This window comes from Mustelus asterias, chromosome 29, assembly GCF_964213995.1.
Source record: "Mustelus asterias chromosome 29, sMusAst1.hap1.1, whole genome shotgun sequence".
NCBI classification, from domain to species: Eukaryota; Metazoa; Chordata; class Chondrichthyes; order Carcharhiniformes; family Triakidae; genus Mustelus; species Mustelus asterias.
The window spans coordinates 6,290,994-6,307,719 of NC_135829.1; the positions used below are offsets into that span (position 1 = coordinate 6,290,994).

The 16,726-nt window shown below is 48.8% G+C and overlaps 1 protein-coding gene across 1 annotated transcript in view; it reads right to left on the minus strand.

The window, feature by feature from the left end:
* Positions 1-16,726, minus strand: part of LOC144480490 (proline-serine-threonine phosphatase-interacting protein 1-like) — a 102,704-nt gene that overhangs the window by 49,767 nt on the left and 36,211 nt on the right. The window lies entirely within an intron of this gene.

Consider the following 16,726-nt stretch of genomic DNA (forward strand, 5'->3'; position numbering starts at 1 on the left):
CTCGCTCGGCACTTAGAATTTTTTTGGCAAGAGCGCCCCCTTATACTTTTCAACAAGGTCATCTTCTATTTTCCTAAACTCCGATGGGTATAGGCCCAATCTGCGCAACCTTCCCTCATAAAACAACTTTTGTCATCCCAGGAATTGGCCGAATGAATCTTCTCTGAGCGGCTCCCATTAGTGTGACCGGATGGGATTTAATGGCTTTGCTCGTCCCGAAACCGTAAAACCCTGTCTGAGGTCAACGGACTTTCCCAAGCTCCGCCTCTCACCCGAATTGATTGTCATGACGGGCGGGATGGTAAAATTCCAGGCACTGACTCAATGATGTCGGCCCAAATCACTGACAATGACATTACTCAACAGGAACCTTGCATCAACTGGCTCACATTTCCCCATCTTCCTCCCGTGAACCAAATAAACTAGCTGAATGCTAAAATGGGCATCGCACCATGTCATCGAGCATGTTTAAGACATGACAATCGGTGCATTTCTGCATCTTAAAAACATCAAATGTATGTGGGAATCGCACAGGAAGCGTACAAATTCTACTAATCTATAAATCTAGAATAAAAAACTAACTTCATTAATAACGACTGGATTAAAGTAAAAATAAAGTTTATTTATTAGTCACAAGTAAGGCTTACATTAACACTGCAATGAAGTTACTGTGAAATTCCCCTAGTTGCCACACTCTGGCGCCTGTTCGGGTCAATGCACCCCAACCAGCACGTCTTTCACAATGTGGGAGGAAACCGGAGCACTCGGAGGAAACCCACGCAGACACGGGTCCCTGGCACTGTGAAGCAGCAGTGCTAACCACTGTGCCACCATGCTGCCCCATTATCATATAAACACATCAGTAATCTTCTTCTGAGAGGAAATGTGACTCCAGAGTAAAGTGGTTAACTCTTAACTGCCCTCTGAAAATGGTCATAGCAAGCCACTTGGATAGACAGCTCAACCTGTACAAGGGAAGCCATGATGTGGAGATGCCGGCATTGGATTGGGGTGGGCATAGTAAGGAGTCTCACAACACCAGCTTAAAGTCCAACAGGCTTATTTGGTAGCATGAGCTTTCGGAGCGTTGCCCCTTCATCAGGTGAGTGGAGAGCTGGATTCACAAACAGGGCATATATAGACAGAGACACAATTACAAGATAATGTTTGGAATGCGAGTCTTAACAGATAATATATATGTCCTGTTTGTGAACCCAACTCTCCACTCACCTGATGAAGGAGCAGTGCTCCGAAAGTTTGTGATTCCAAATAAACCTGTTGGACTTTAACCTGGTGTTGTGAGACTTCTTACTGTACTAGGGAAGGTGAGGGATGGGGTGGCACAGTGGTTAGCACTGCTGCCTCACAGCGCCAGGGACCTGGGTTCGATTCCTGCCTCAGGTGACTGGCTGTGTGGAGTTTGCACGTTCTCCCCGTGTCTGCGTGGGTTTCCTCCGGGTGCTCCATTTCCTCCCACACTCCAAAGGTGTGTAGGTTAGGTGGATTGGCCATGCTAAATTGCCCCTTAGTGTCCAGAGATGTGTAGGCTTTTTTTAATTAATTTGTGGGACATGGGCGTCGCTGGCTGGCCAGTATTTATTGCCCATCCCTAGTTGCCCTTGGAGGGCAGTTGAGTGTCAACCACATTGCAGTGGCTCTGGAGTCACATGTAGGCCAGATCGGGTAAGGACGGCAGATTTCCTTCCCTAAAGAACATTAGTAAACCAGATGGGTTTTTCCGACAATTGACAATGGGTTCATGGTCATCAGTAGATTCTTAATTCCAGACTTTTTAAAATTAAATTCAAATTCCCCCACCTGCTGTGGTGGGATTCGAACCCAGGTCCCCCAGAACATTAGCTGAGTTCCTGGATGAGGAGGATTAGCGGGATAAATATGAAGGGAAAGGGCATGGGTGGGATCCTCTGTCAGAGAGTTGGTGCAGACTCGATGGACCAAATGGCTTCCTTCTGCTCGATGGGAATTCCATGCCTCCCAGGGATCCCAAGAATGATTTAAATAAACTTACAACAATCTCACAAAATATCTGTCCCAATACCTTAAAATTCAGTTTCAAAACTGGTTGTCCCAGTTGGTGGCATATTTGCCAACCAGTTGAAATGCCCACCTACAGGGCACAAGGTAAGAGAGAAAAGAAGTCTAGAAATACTAATAGAACATAGAACACTACAGCACAGTACAGGCCCTTCGGCCCTCGATGTTGCGCCGACCAGTGGAACCAATCTAAAGCCCCTCTAATCTACACTATTCCAATATCATCCATAAGTTTATCCAATAAATGAATGCCAACACGCTTGGCATGCAGAGCAGACACTCCAACACTCGAAAAGGCCAATGGACCTTTATCCAAAATATTAATCCACCCTTCTTTTGTGAAGACATTGATAGACCATTAACTCCATTTCTAGGATGGCATGGTGGTGCAGTGGTTAGCACTGCTGCCTCACAGCACCAGGGACCCGGGTTCAATTCCGGCCTTGGGTCACTGACTGTGTGGAGTCCGCACGTTCTCCCCGTGTCTGCGTGGGCTTCCTCCGGGTGCTCCGGTTTCCTCCCACAGTCCAAAGACGTGCGGGTTAGATCGTTTGGCCGTGCTAAACTGACCCCTGGGGCAAGATTTTCCGGCCACGATCGCCCCAAAGCCGGAAGATCCCTTCCGAGGACAACGACATTTGCATGGTCCACCCGCTACAACTCCCGTGCAGGCGGGATTCGAGAACTCCGCCTCCAAAAATGGGTAGATTACGGGGATCAGTGGGGTTACGGGGATAGGACGTGGGTGGGATTGTTGTTTGGGATTGAGTACAGGCTCGATGGGCCGAATGTCCTCCTTCTGCATTGTAAGGATTTTATGATTCTATTTTTTAAGTGAAATGGGAATTTTGCTATCATATTTGTCTGTATTAGTAGTTTTGACTATAAATAATAGTGTTTCTGCTCAGAATATATTTACATCACATTTACATAAACCACAAACACAGTTGGAAACAACTAGTCATTTAAATACAGAGTCAGCTGTACTGAAGTTTCCATCGTGACTGCTTCATAGAAGGAAGTAATTGAAATAGTCTTCATTCTCTGCACAAACAAGTTCTGATGATAATCTTTCCATTAACCTGAGTTTGCCTGGTTATAAAAGTATGTTTTGTTCTATAAGTTTTTAAAAATATAGTTGACAGGATGTGGGCATCGCTGGCTGGGCCTTCATTTATTGCCCATTCCTAGTTGCCCCTTGAGAAGGTGGTGGGTGAGCTGCCTTCTTGAAATGCTACAGTCCCTGTGGTGTAGGTACACCCACAGTGCTGTTAGGGAGGGAGTTCCAGGATTTTGACCCAGCGACAGTGAAGGAATGGCCGATATATTTCCAAGTCGGGATGGTGAGTGGCTTGGAGGGGAACTTGCAGGTGGTGGTGTTCCCATGTATCTGCTGCCCTTGTCCTTCTAGATGGCAGAGGCCGTAGGTTTGAATATATATTAATGGGGCGGCACAGTGGCACAGCGGTTAGCACTGCTGCCTCACAGCGCCAGGGAGTCAGGTTCGATTCCTGACTTGGGCCACTGTCTATGTGGAATCTGCACAATGTCCCCGTGTCTGCGTGGGTTTCCTCCGGGTGCTCCGGTTTCCTCCCACAGTCCAAAGGTGTGCAGGTTAGGTGGATTGGCCATGCTAAATTGTCCATTGTCAGGGGATTAGCAGGGTAAATATATGGGGTTACAGGGATAGGGCCTGGGTGGGATTGTGGTCGGTGCAGACTCGATGTGCCTCCTTGCACTGTGGGGATTCTATGATTCTAAATAATTTCGATATATATACACGAAAGAACTTGAAATGTCTCAAAATAAATATCAAGGAAATAAAGAATAATAAATATTAAAGCACAAATTTTATAGGTTTCACAGAGATAGGAGATGCCCAATGAATATCCAAGGATTTTGCTAGATTCCCTCATGGAATTGGAGATGGATTTCCAACAAACTGTCCCGAATTTAACCAAAAGCTTCTTTTTCCTGCCGAACTGTTTCCCCAACCGGCGAAACAGGCACCGCAGGTGGACAAATCGACCAGTGACCATCTTATTTTGTTTCCTTTCTCTTCAGATATTTCTATAGGTTGACCAGTCTAGTGGTTGCCAGCTCCGAATTCTTGCCGAGGGATTGAGGCAACTTCTAACTAGAAGCGAGCGTCAAATTTCCCCCTTTCCCTTTTCTTGTGTGTCCTTCAAAATGAGGAACATCATTGAGTTCCGCATCAGGCACCCAGTGTCAGCAACAAGGTACGTTCCGTCCAGGCTACATGTGGGGTAGAACATTCTGCTCTGCTCCAACTGTGCCTCTGATTGCGTCCGTGTGACTATTTTCCATTTCTCATGGTCTGTTATTTTGCGGCTATGCTGTAATTGGGAAAGTTTAACGTTTTTTAAAATTAGCGTCACAAGTAGGCTTACATTATCACTGCAATGAAGTTACTGTGAAAATCCCATTGACTCTGTCTACACATCCCGCTGCCTCGGCAAAGGAGCCAGCATAATCAAGGACCTCACGCACCCCGGACATTTTCCCGACGGAAGAAGGTGGAAGAGAGAAAGATACAAGAGTCTGAGGTCACGTACCAACCGACTCAAGAACAGCTTCTTCCCTGCTGCTGTCAGACTTTTGAACCTTGCATTAAGCTGATCTTTCTCTACACCCTAGCTATGACTGTAACACTACATTCTGCACTCTCTCGTTTCCTTCTCTATGAACGGTATGTTTTGTCTGTATAGCGCGCAAGAAACAATACTTTTCACTGTATACTAATACATGTAACAATAATAAATCAAATCAAATCAAATCCCCTAGTCGCCACACTCCGGCGCCTGTTCGGGTACACTGAGGGAGAATTTAGCACGGCCAATGCACCTAACCAGCACGTCTTTCAAACTGGGTGGGAAACCGGAGCACCCAGAGGAAACTCACGCAGACACGGGGAGAATGTGCAAACTCCACACAGGCAGTGACCCAAGCTGGGAATTGAACCTGGGTTCCTGGCGCTGTGAGGCAGCAGTGCCAACCACTGTGCCACCGTGCTGCCCATAATTGGATTGAATCGGTCTGGACTCATGTCACACAATCAGCACGGAGAAGCCATCGTCCCATCCACCAGAACTGGATTTGGAGATGGAAGGACATTATCTGGTCACTCGCACACTCACAAGAAATAGGAGCAGGAGTAGACCTTTTGGCCCATTTGGGGTTAAGATGCATGGGAAAGGTCACAGTGTAAAGTTGTTGAACTCAAGGTGTACAAGATGTTGAGAGGTATAGATCGGGTGGATTCTCAGAGGCTTTTTCCCAGGGCTGAAATGGCTGCTACGAGAGGACACAGGTTTAAGGTGCTGGGGAGTAGGTACAGAGGAGATGTCAGGGGTAGGTTTTTCACTCAGAGGGTGGTGGGTGAGTGGAATCGGCTGCCGTCAATGGTGGTGGAGGCAAACTCGATAGGGTCTTTTAAGAGACTTCTGGATGAGTACATGGGACTTATTAGGATGGAGGGTTATAGGTAAGCCTATATATAGGCCTAGGTAGGTAGGGACATGACCGGCGCAACTTGTGGGCCGAAGGGTCTGTTTGTGCTGTAGTTTTCCTATGTTCAATGTGGAGTCTGAAAGGCTGTAATCTACCTAATCAAAGATGAGATGCTGTTCCCCCAGTTTATGCTGGGCTTAACTGGATCACTGCAGCAGGCCAAGGACATATGTGGGCACAGGAGGGGGTGCTGAGTTAAAATGGCACACAACAGGCGGGTTGGGCCTGTGGGCTGAGCAAAGGTCTTCCGCCCTGATGAAGGAGCAGTGCTCCAAAAGCTCGTGATTCCAAAGATACCTGTTGCACTTTAACCTTGTGTTGTGAGACTTCTTACTGTGAAGGGACAGTGACATATTTCCAAGTCAGAATGGTGTGTGGCTTGGAGAGGAACTTGCAGGTGGTGGTGTTTCCATCTGTTGTTGTCCTTCTAGGCGGTAGAAGGGGCGGCATGGTGGCACAGCGGTTAGCACTGCTGCCTCACAGCACCAGGGTTCAAATCCGGCCTCAGGTCACTATCTGTGAGTAGTGTGCACTTTCTCCCCGTGTCTGCGTGGGTTTCCTCCGGGTGCTCCAGTTTCCTCCCACAGTCCAAAGATGTGCGGGTTAGGTGTACTGGCCATGCGAAATTGACCCTTAGTGTCAGGGGGTTAGCAGGGTAAATGCACAGGGTTACGGAATAGGGCCTGGGTGAGATCATGGTTAGTACAGACTCAATGAGCTGAATGGCCTCCATCTGTACTGTAGGGATTCTATGAAGTCACAGTTTTGATAGGTGCTGCGGTGCATTTTGTAGATGCCAATATGGATGGTGATGGATGGGGGTACTAGTGAAGTGGGCTGCTTTGTCCTGGCTGGTGTGGAATCTTACAGCGTTGCTGGACCTGTCCTTATCCAAGATGGATGGATCCAGGATGGGATAAAGCACAGAATCTTTAACTCTGATAATACAACCGCTTTGCAGCACTCCCTCAGCACTGACCCTCTGACAGTGCGGCACTCCCTCGGCACTGACCCTCTGACAGTGCGGCACTCCCTCAGCACTGACCCTCTGACAGTGCGGCAACTCCCTGGGCACTGACCCTCTGACAGTGCGGCACTCCCTGGGCACTGACCCTCTGACAGTGCGGCACTCCCTCAGCACTGACCCTCTGACAGTGCGGCAACTCCCTCGGCACTGACCCTCTGACAGTGCGGCACTCCCTCGGCACTGACCCTCTGACAGTGCGGCAACTCCCTGGGCACTGACCCTCTGACAGTGCGGCACTCCCTGGGCACTGACCCTCTGACAGTGCGGCACTCCCTCAGCACTGACCCTCTGACAGTGCGGCACTCCCTCAGCACTGACCCTCTGACAGTGCGGCACTCCCTCGGCACTGACCCTCTGACAGTGCGGCACTCCCTGGGCACTGACCCTCTGACAGTGCGGCACTCCCTGGGCACTGACCCTCTGACAGTGCGGCACTCCCTCAGTACTGACCCTCTGACAGTGTGGCACTCCCTCAGTACTGACCCTCTGACAGTGCGGCACTCCCTCAGCAGTGCAACAAAATTAAGAGTGTGGCTCTGGCGATTCAGTGGGGGAAGGGTTAACATTAAACCAGCCAGACACTCCAGTCACCAGACTGCTGGTCCTCACGCGACTGAGAGAGTTGACACCTTCGGCAGGAGGGAAACCACTGAAGACCATTCTGGATAGAAAACAGCCTGAACAGCAGCCGAGAGAGAGCCAGAGAGATTAATACGTCAACCTTCCTATGAAACGATGTTAAAGCGAATGTAGGTTAATGAGATCGGCATGTTTTTTATTCCAGCATTAATGTATAGTCCTGGAAGACAAGCTAAATCTGTATAGGATTCCCAAGAGGCAGATTCCTGTGTTACAACATCCGACTAAACAAAACGCTTGGAAGCAGGAGACTACAGATTACTGGAACAACAGGAGATGAACAGGCCCAGAAAGCAGCACAGATTGCATTTACTGGCATTTCTCTGTAAGAAGTCTCACAACACCAGGTTAAATTGGTAACACGAGCTTTCGGAGCACCGCTCCTTCATCAGGTCACTCACCTGATGAAGGAGCAGCGCTCTGAAAGCTCGTGATACCAAATAAACCTGTTGGACTTTAACCTGGTGTTGTGAGACTTCTTACTGTGCCCACCCCAGTCCAACGCCGGCATCCCCACATCATGGGATTTCTCTAGCAGGGAACTAGCAGGGAAATTGCCCCAACCGAGAGAGAAAATTCTGGAAAATCACAGCAGGTCTGGCAGCATCTCTAAGGAGAGAGAAGAGCTGACGTTTCGAGTCCAGATGACCCTTTGTCAAAGCTCAAAGACATAGAAAGTGGGAGATATTTATACTGCAGGGGGAGGGAATGAAAGATGAGTCATAGCCACAGAAACCAGGGGAAAGGCTGCTAATGGCAGCCCATAGAGAGAATAGAAGATGTGAATGGCCAAACGGCAGAGAAGCTGAAATCAGAGAGTAAAGTGTGACAGAAGAAGATGTTGGGGGGCTGGGGGGGGGGGGGGGGGGGGGGGGGGGCGCGGGGGGAAGAGAAATAAAATTGAGAAAAAGGGGGAAAAAGAGGAAATTCCTCCTTTTGGGAAGGAAAGGAGGGATCATAGAAATCATAGAAACCCGACAGTGCAGAAGGAGGCCATTCGGCCCATCGAGTCTGCACCGACCACAATCCCACCCAGGCCCTACCCCCACATATTTACCCGCTAATCCCTCTAACCTACGCATCTCAGGACTCTAAGGGGCAATTTTTAACCTGGCCAATCAACCTAACCCGCACATCTTTGGACTGTGGGAGGAAACCGGAGCACCCGGAGGAAACCCACGCAGACACGAGGAGAATGTGCAAACTCCACACAGACAGCGACCCGAGCCGGGAATCGAACCCGGGACCTTGGAGCTGTGAAGCAGCAGTGCTAACCACTGTGCTACCGTGCCGATCCTCCTCCACAACCCCCCCTCCTTGTCTATGTCCAACTCTATATCAGGGTCTAACAAGCAATGCAGCAACACTCAGGGAGCAATCTAGTTGTTGACTGTGCGAACAGGCACCAGAGTGTGGCGACTAGGGGAATTTCACAGTAACTTCATTGCAGTGTTAATGTAAGCTTTACTTGTGACACTAATGAATAAACTTTCTTTCTGTGTAAGCCAAAACACAGAAAGGTTCAAACACGTCTAGCTTGGAATGTAGCTATTTTACTGGGCTAGTAATTCAGAGACTGGAGTTCAAATCCCATTGCCACAGCTGATGTAACTGCAGCACTATAGGGCGGCACAGTGGTTAACGCCGCTGCCTCACAGCGCCAAAGACCCGGGTTCGATTCCCGGCTTGGGTCACTGTCTGTGTGGAGTTTGCACATTCTCCCTGTGTCTGCATGGGTTTCCTCCGGGTGCTCCAGTTTCCTCCTACAGTCTAAAGATGTGCGGGTTAGATGGATTGGCCATGGTAAATTGCCCCTTGGTGTTAGGGGGACTAGCTAGGGTAAATACATGGGGTTATGGGGATAAGGGTTGGGTGGGATTGTGGTCAGTGCAGGCTTGATGGGCCACTGTACTGTAGGGATTCTATATATTCTGCACCTTCTCCCCTATGAACGGTATATTTTGTCTGTACAGCGCAAGAAACAATACATGTCACTGTATCCCAATACAAATCAACAGATAATTAGATAAATATGGAATTAAAAGAACGGGTATCTGTAGTGCCACTCCCAGATTGCTGTAAAATCCCATCTGCTTCACTAACGTCCTCTATGAACATAGAACCCTGGCCTAAATGCAACTCTTGTGGTTACTAATGGTGATTAAATGTATCCCTGGAGGTTTTATCACATGACTTGCCCCCCACACTCCAACCATTCGTCGACCAACACATCCAGAGCAGAGGAGGATGAGAGGCAACTTAATAGAGGTTTAGAAGATGATGAGGGGGATAGATAGAGTGGACGTTCAGAGACTATTTCCTCGTGTGGATGTAGCTGTTACTAGGGGGCATAACTATAAAGGCTCATGGTGGGAGATATAGGAGGGATGTCCGAGGTAGGTTCTTTACTCGGAGAGTGGTTGGGGTGTGGAATGGACGGCCTGCTGTGATAGTGGAGTCAGACACTTTAGGAACTTTCAAGCGGTTATTGGATAGGCACATGGAGCACACCAGAATGATAGAGAGTGTGATAGCTTGATCTTGGTTTCGGACAAAGCTCGGCACAACATCGAGGGCCGAAGGGCCTGTACTGTGCTGTACTGTTCTGTGTTCTATCCGTCCTGGTGACATTCAGCCTTCCCACGCCAATCGGAAAGCAACAAGACTCATAACCCAATTGGCTGATTCTTAGCTGTCGGCTAAGCGGCTTTTCCCCTCCATTTTCAATATTATTTATATCTGGTAAAGAGAAATGTTCAAAGAAACTGACAAATACAAGTCCTGATGACTTTTCCCCAGGGTCGCACACATACCAGTATCCTGAAGACACCAGGCCAATCCAGGACGGTTAGCAACCCTAGTGACTCCAGACACACCGCAAAGTTGTCGCCACTGAGTTGCCCTCTGAAATGGCCACTCAGCCGGATCACAGCGGTTACAATCTTCACTGCAGCAGCTCAAGAAGGTTGATTCATCAACATCTTCGAGAGGAGGGGAATAAATGCTAAACTTGCCAGTGACACCCACACCCGCTAATGACTGATAACACCAAGTATATAGCACACAGGGCAATGACATTAATCTCCCTGCGGCATAAACAATAAAACATCTTCCCTGGATGAATCAGCAAGGTGAGAGAGTCTTGTTCATATTCAGTTTCAAATACAGGAAGAATTTTTTTTTATTATTCATTTGTGGGACATGGGCGTCGCTGGCTGGGCCAGCGTTCATTGCCCATCCCCAGTTATCCCTGGAGGGCAGTTGAGAGTCAACCACATTGCTGTGGCTCTGGAGTAACATGTGGGCGGCACGGTGGCACAGTGGTGAGCACTGCTGCCTCACAGCCCCAGGGACCCGGGTTCGATTCCCGGCTTTGGGTCACTGTCTGTGTGGAATTTGCACGTTCTCCCCGTGTCTGCGTGGGTTTCCTCCGGGTGCTCCGGTTTCCTCCCACATTCCAAAGATATGCAGGCTAGGTTGATTGGCCATGCTAAATTGCCCCTTAGTGTCCCGGGATATGTAAATTAGAGGGATTAGTGCGGTAAATATGTGGGGTGATGGGGATAAGGCCTGAGTGGGACTGTTGTTGATGCCGATTTGATGGGCCAAATGGCCTTCTTCTGCACTGTAAGGTTTCTATGCAGACCAGACCGGATAAGGACAGCAGATTTCCTTCCCTAAAGGACATTAGTGAACCAGATGGGCTTTTCCAACAATCGACAATGGTTTCATGGTCATCAGTAGATTCTTAATTCCAGATTTTTAAAAAAAATTGAATTCAAATTCCACCATCTGCCGTGGAGGGATTCGAACCCGGGTCCTCGGAATGTTAGCTGAGTTTCTGGATTAACGCCCTGGTAATAATTCCACTGGGCCATCACCTGACAACAAAGAACAAAGAACAATACAGCACAGGAACAGGCCCTTCGGCCCTCCAAGCCCGCGCCGCTCCCTGGTCCCAACTAGACCATTCTTTTGTATCCCTCCATTCCCACTCCGTTCATGTGGCTATCTAGATAAGTCTTAAACGTTCCCAGTGTGTCTGCCTCCACCACCTTGCCCGGCAGCGCATTCCAGGCCCCCACCACCCTCTTTGTAAAATACGTCCTTCTGATATCAGTGTTAAACCTCCCCCCCCCTCACCTTGAACCTATGACCCCTCGTGAACGTCACCACTGACCTGGGAAAAAGCTTCACACCGTTCACCCTATCTATGCCTTTCATAATTTTATACACCTCTATTAGGTCACCCCTCATCCTCCGTCTTTCCAGTGAGAACAACCCCAGTTTACCCAATCTCTCCTCATAACTAAGCCCTTCCATACCAGGCAACATCCTGGTAAATCTCCTCTGCACTCTCTCGAAAGCCTCCACATCCTTCTGGTAGTGTGGCGACCAGAACTGGGCGCAGTATTCCAAATGTGGCCTAACCAACGTTCTATACAGCTGCAACATCAGACCCCAACTTTTATACTCTATGCCCCGTCCTATAAAGGCAAGCATGCCATATGCCTTATTCACTACCTTCTCCACCTGTGACGTCACCTTCAAGGATCTGTGGACTTGCACACCCAGGTCCCTCTGCGTATCTACACCCTTTATGGTTCTGCCATTTATCGTATAGCTCCCCCCTACGTTAGTTCTACCAAAATGCATCACTTCGCATTTATCTGGATTGAACTCCATCTGCCATTTCTTTGCCCAAATTTTCAGCCTATCTATATCCTTCTGTAGCCTCTGACAATGTTCCTCACTATCTGCAAGTCCAGCCATTTTTGTGTCGTCCGCATCCTATATCAACAGCATGGTTTAAACCAAGTTCCTAAACTGGCTACGTTTCCTGTTGACCTTTTCTTTATAGGCTGCAGCGAGAGTTTCTCTAATCTTTCATCATGCGACTGGACCCTGAACTTCCTAACCCACAGACCACAATCAGTAAGGGTAGCCAACAACACCTCCTCCATGGTCATCCTCAACACTGGTGCCCCACAAGACTGTGTTCTCAGCCCCCTACTATATTCCTTATACACCCATGACTGTGTGGCCAAATTCCCCTCCAACTCGATTTTCAGGTTTGCTGACGACACCACCGTAGTGGGTCGGATCTCAAACAATGACGGGACAGAGTACAGGAATGACATAGAGAATCTGGTGAACTGGTGCGGCAGCAATAATCTCTCCCTCAACAAAGAACAAAGAACAGTACAGCACAGGAAACAGGCCCTTCGGCCCTCCAAGCCTGTGCCGCTCCTTGGTCCAACTAGACCAATCGTTTGTATCCCTCCATTCCCAGGCTGCTCATGTGACTATCCAGGTAAGTCTTAAACGATGTCAGCGTGCCTGCCTCCACCACCCTACTTGGCAGCGCATTCCAGGCCCCCACCACCCTCTGTGTAAAAAACGTCCCTCTGATATCTGAGTTATACTTCGCCCCTCTCACCTTGAGCCCGTGACCCCTCGTGATCGTCACCTCCGACCTGGGAAAAAGCTTCCCACTGTTCACCCTATCTATACCCTTCATAATCTTGTACACCTCTATTAGATCTCCCCTCATTCTCCGTCTTTCCAGGGAGAACAACCCCAGTTTACCCAATCTCTCCTCATAGCTAAGACCCTCCATACCAGGCAACATCCTGGTAAACCTTCTCTGCACTCTCTCTAACGCCTCCACGTCCTTCTGGTAGTGCGGCGACCAGAACTGGACGCAGTACTCCAAATGTGGCCTAACCAGCGTTCTATACAGCTGCATCATCAGACTCCAGCTTTTATACTCTATACCCCGTCCTATAAAGGCAAGCATACCATATGCCTTCTTCACCACCTTTTCCACCTGTGTTGCCACCTTCATGGATTTGTGGACTTGCACACCTAGGTCCCTCTGTGTTTCTATACTCCTGATGACTCTGCCATTTATTGTATAACTCCTCCCTACATTATTTCTTCCAAAATGCATCACTTCGCATTTATCCAGATTAAACTCCATCTGCCACCTCTCCGCCCAATTTTCCAGCCTATCTATATCCTGCTGTATTGCCCGACAATGCTCTTCGCTATCCGCAAGTCCAGCCATCTTCGTGTCATCCGCAAACTTGCTGATTACACCAGTTACACCTTCTTCCAAATCATTTATATATATCACAAATAGCAGAGGTCCCAGTACAGAGCCCTGCGGAACACCACTGGTCACAGACCTCCAGCCGGAAAAAGACCCTTCGACCACTACCCTCTGTCTTCTATGGCCAAGCCAGTTCTCCACCCATCTAGCCACTTCTCCTTGTATCCCATGAGCCTTAACCTTCTTAACCAACCTGCCATGTGGGACTTTGTCAAATGCCTTATTGAAATCCATATAGACGACATCCACGGCCCTTCCTTCATCAACCGTTTCTGTCACTTCCTCAAAAAACTCCACCAAATTTGTAAGGCACGACCTCCCTCTTACAAAACCATGCTGTCTGTCACTAATGAGATTGTTCTGTTCTAAATGCACATACATCCTGTCTCTAAGAATCCTCTCCAACAACTTCCCTACCACGGACGTCAAGCTCACCGGCCTATAATTTCCTGGGTTATCCCTGCTACCCTTCTTAAACAACGGGACCACATTCGCTATCCTCCAATCCTCAGGGACCTCACCCGTGTCCAAAGAAGCGACAAAGATTTCCGTCAGAGGCCCAGCAATTTCATCTCTCGTCTCCCTGAGCAGTCGAGGATAGATGCCATCAGGCCCTGGGGCTTTGTCAGTTTTAATGTTCCCTAAAAAACCTAACACTTCCTCTCTTGTAATGGAGATTTTCTCTAACGGGTCAACACCTCCCTCCGAGACACTCCCGGTTAACACGCCCCTCTCCTTCGTGAATACCGATGCAAAGTATTCATTTAGGATCTCCCCTATTCCCTTGGGTTCTAAGCATAATTCCCCTCCTTTGTCCCTGAGAGGTCCGATTTTCTCCCTGACAACTCTTTTGTTCCTAACGTATGAATAGAATGCCTTAGGATTCTCCTTAATTCTGCCTGCCAAGAACATCTCGTGACCTCTTTTTGCCCTTCTAACTCCCCGTTTGAGTTCTTTCCTACTCTCTCTGTATTCCTCCAGAGCTCCATCTGTTTTCTGTTTTCTGGACTTAACGTACACCTCCCTTTTCATTTTAATCAGATCCCCAATTTCCCTGGTTATCCACGGCTCTCGAATCCTACCTTTCCTATCTTTCCTTTTTACAGGCACATGCCTATCCTGCAGCCTTATCAATAGTTCCTTAAAAGACTCCCACATGCCAGACGCGGACTTACCCTCGAACATCCTCTCCCAATCAACATCCACCAATTCCTGCCTAATCCGGCTATAGTTAGCCTTCCCCCAATTTAGCACCCTGCCCGTAGGACAGCACTCATCCTTGTCCATTACTATCCTAAAGTTAACAGAGTTGTGGTCACTATTTGCCACATGTTCCCCTACCGAAACTTTGACGACCTGACCGGGCTCATTTCCCAGAACTAGGTCCAGTATAGCCCCCTCTCTAGTCGGGCTATCTACATACTGTTCCAAAGAACCTTCCAGTACGTATTTTACAAATTCCTCCCCGTCCGGACCCCCAGCTCTAAGCACTTTCCAGTCTGTGCCAGGGAAATTAAAGTCCCCCATTACAACAACCCTATGTTTTCTGCACCTATCCAGAATCTCCTAACATATCCTTTCCTCCACTTCCCGTGGGCTGTTGGGTGGTCTGTAGTACACCCCCAGCATAATGACTGCACCCTTCCTGTTTCTGAGTTCCACCCACAGCGACTCAGTACATGACCCCTCTAAGTTGTCTACCCTCTGCACCGCGGTAATATGCTCCTTAACTAATATCGCTACTCCCCCACCTTTTTTAGCCCCTCCTCTGTCTCGCCTAAAACACTTATACCCCGGAATATTCAGCTGCCAGTCCTGAGCTTGTTTTAACCAAGTTTCCGTCACCGCAACCACATCCAAATTCCGCATAAGCATTAAGGCCCTAAGTTCGTCTGTTTTACCCATTACGCTCCTCGCATTGAAGCAGATGCACTCCAGACCTCCAGGCCCACTCAGGGCATCCTCCTCCAGAGTGCTCCTCTTCTTAGCTAGCCTTGCCCTGGCCCCCAGCTCAACCCCAGCCTCAGTATTTACTGACCTACTGTTTTGTTCCCCACCCCCCTGCCACATTAGTTTAAATCCTGCCGAAACACTCTAGCAAAACTCCCAGCCAGGATATTTGCTCCCTTCCAGTTAAGGTGTAACCCATCCTTTCTGTACAGTTGCCATCCTGACTTGAAGATTTCCCAGTTATCTATGAATTTAAAACCCTCCCTCTTGCACCAGTCCTTTAGCCACGTGTTCAACTGTAGAATCTCCCTGTTCCGAGCCTCACTTGCACTAGACACCGGGAGCAGTCCAGAGATTGCTACCCTGGAGGCCTTACTTTTTAGCCTAGCACCCAACTCCCTGAATTTCTCTCGTATGACCCCCCTGCTCTTCCTACCTACATCATTTTGGGCGGCATCATTGGGCGGCACGGTAGCACAGTGGTTAGCACTGCTGCTTCACAGCTCCAGGGTCCTGGGTTCGATTCCCGGCTCGGGTCACTGTCTGTGTGGAGTTTGCACATTCTCCTCGTGTCTGCGTGGGTTTCCTCCGGGTGCTCCGGTTTCCTCCCACAGTCCAAAGATGTGTGGGTTAGGTTGATTGGCCAGGTTAAAAATTGCTCCTTAGAGTCCTGGGATGTGTGGATTAGTGGGTAAATATGTGGGGGTAGGGCCTGGGTGAGATTGTGGTCGGTGCAGACTCGATGGGCCGAATGGCCTCCTTCTGCACTGTAGGGTTTCTATGATTTCTATGATTTTCACCAATGTGTATAATCACATCCGTTTGACTACCTTCCTTTTCAATGTCAACAAAATGAAGGAGATTGTCATCGACTTCAGGAAGCGTAGAGGAGAACAAGCCCCTGTCTACATCAACGGGGACGAAGTAGAAAGGGCCAAGAGCTTCAAGTTTTTAGGTGCCCAGATTACCAAGAACCTGTCCTGGTCCCCCCATGCTGACACTATAGCTAAGAAAGCCCACGAACACCTTGACTTTCTCATAAGATTAAGGAAATTTGGCATGTCCGCTACGAGTCTCACCAACTTTTACAGATGCGCTATAGAAAGCATTCTTTCTGGTTCTTTCGCAATTTGGTATGGCTCCTCCTCTGCCCAAGACCGCAAGAAACTACAAAAGGTCGTGAATGTAGCCCAATCCATCATGCAAACCAGCCTCCCATCCATTGACTCTGTCTACACTTCCCGCTGCCTCGGCAAAGCAGCCAGCATAATCAAGGCCCCATGCACCCCGGACATTCTCTCTTCCACCTTCTTCCATCGGGAGAAAGCTACAAAAGTCTGAGGTCACGCACCAACTGACTCAAGAACAGCTTCTTCCCTGCTGCTGTCAGACTTTTGAATGGACCTACC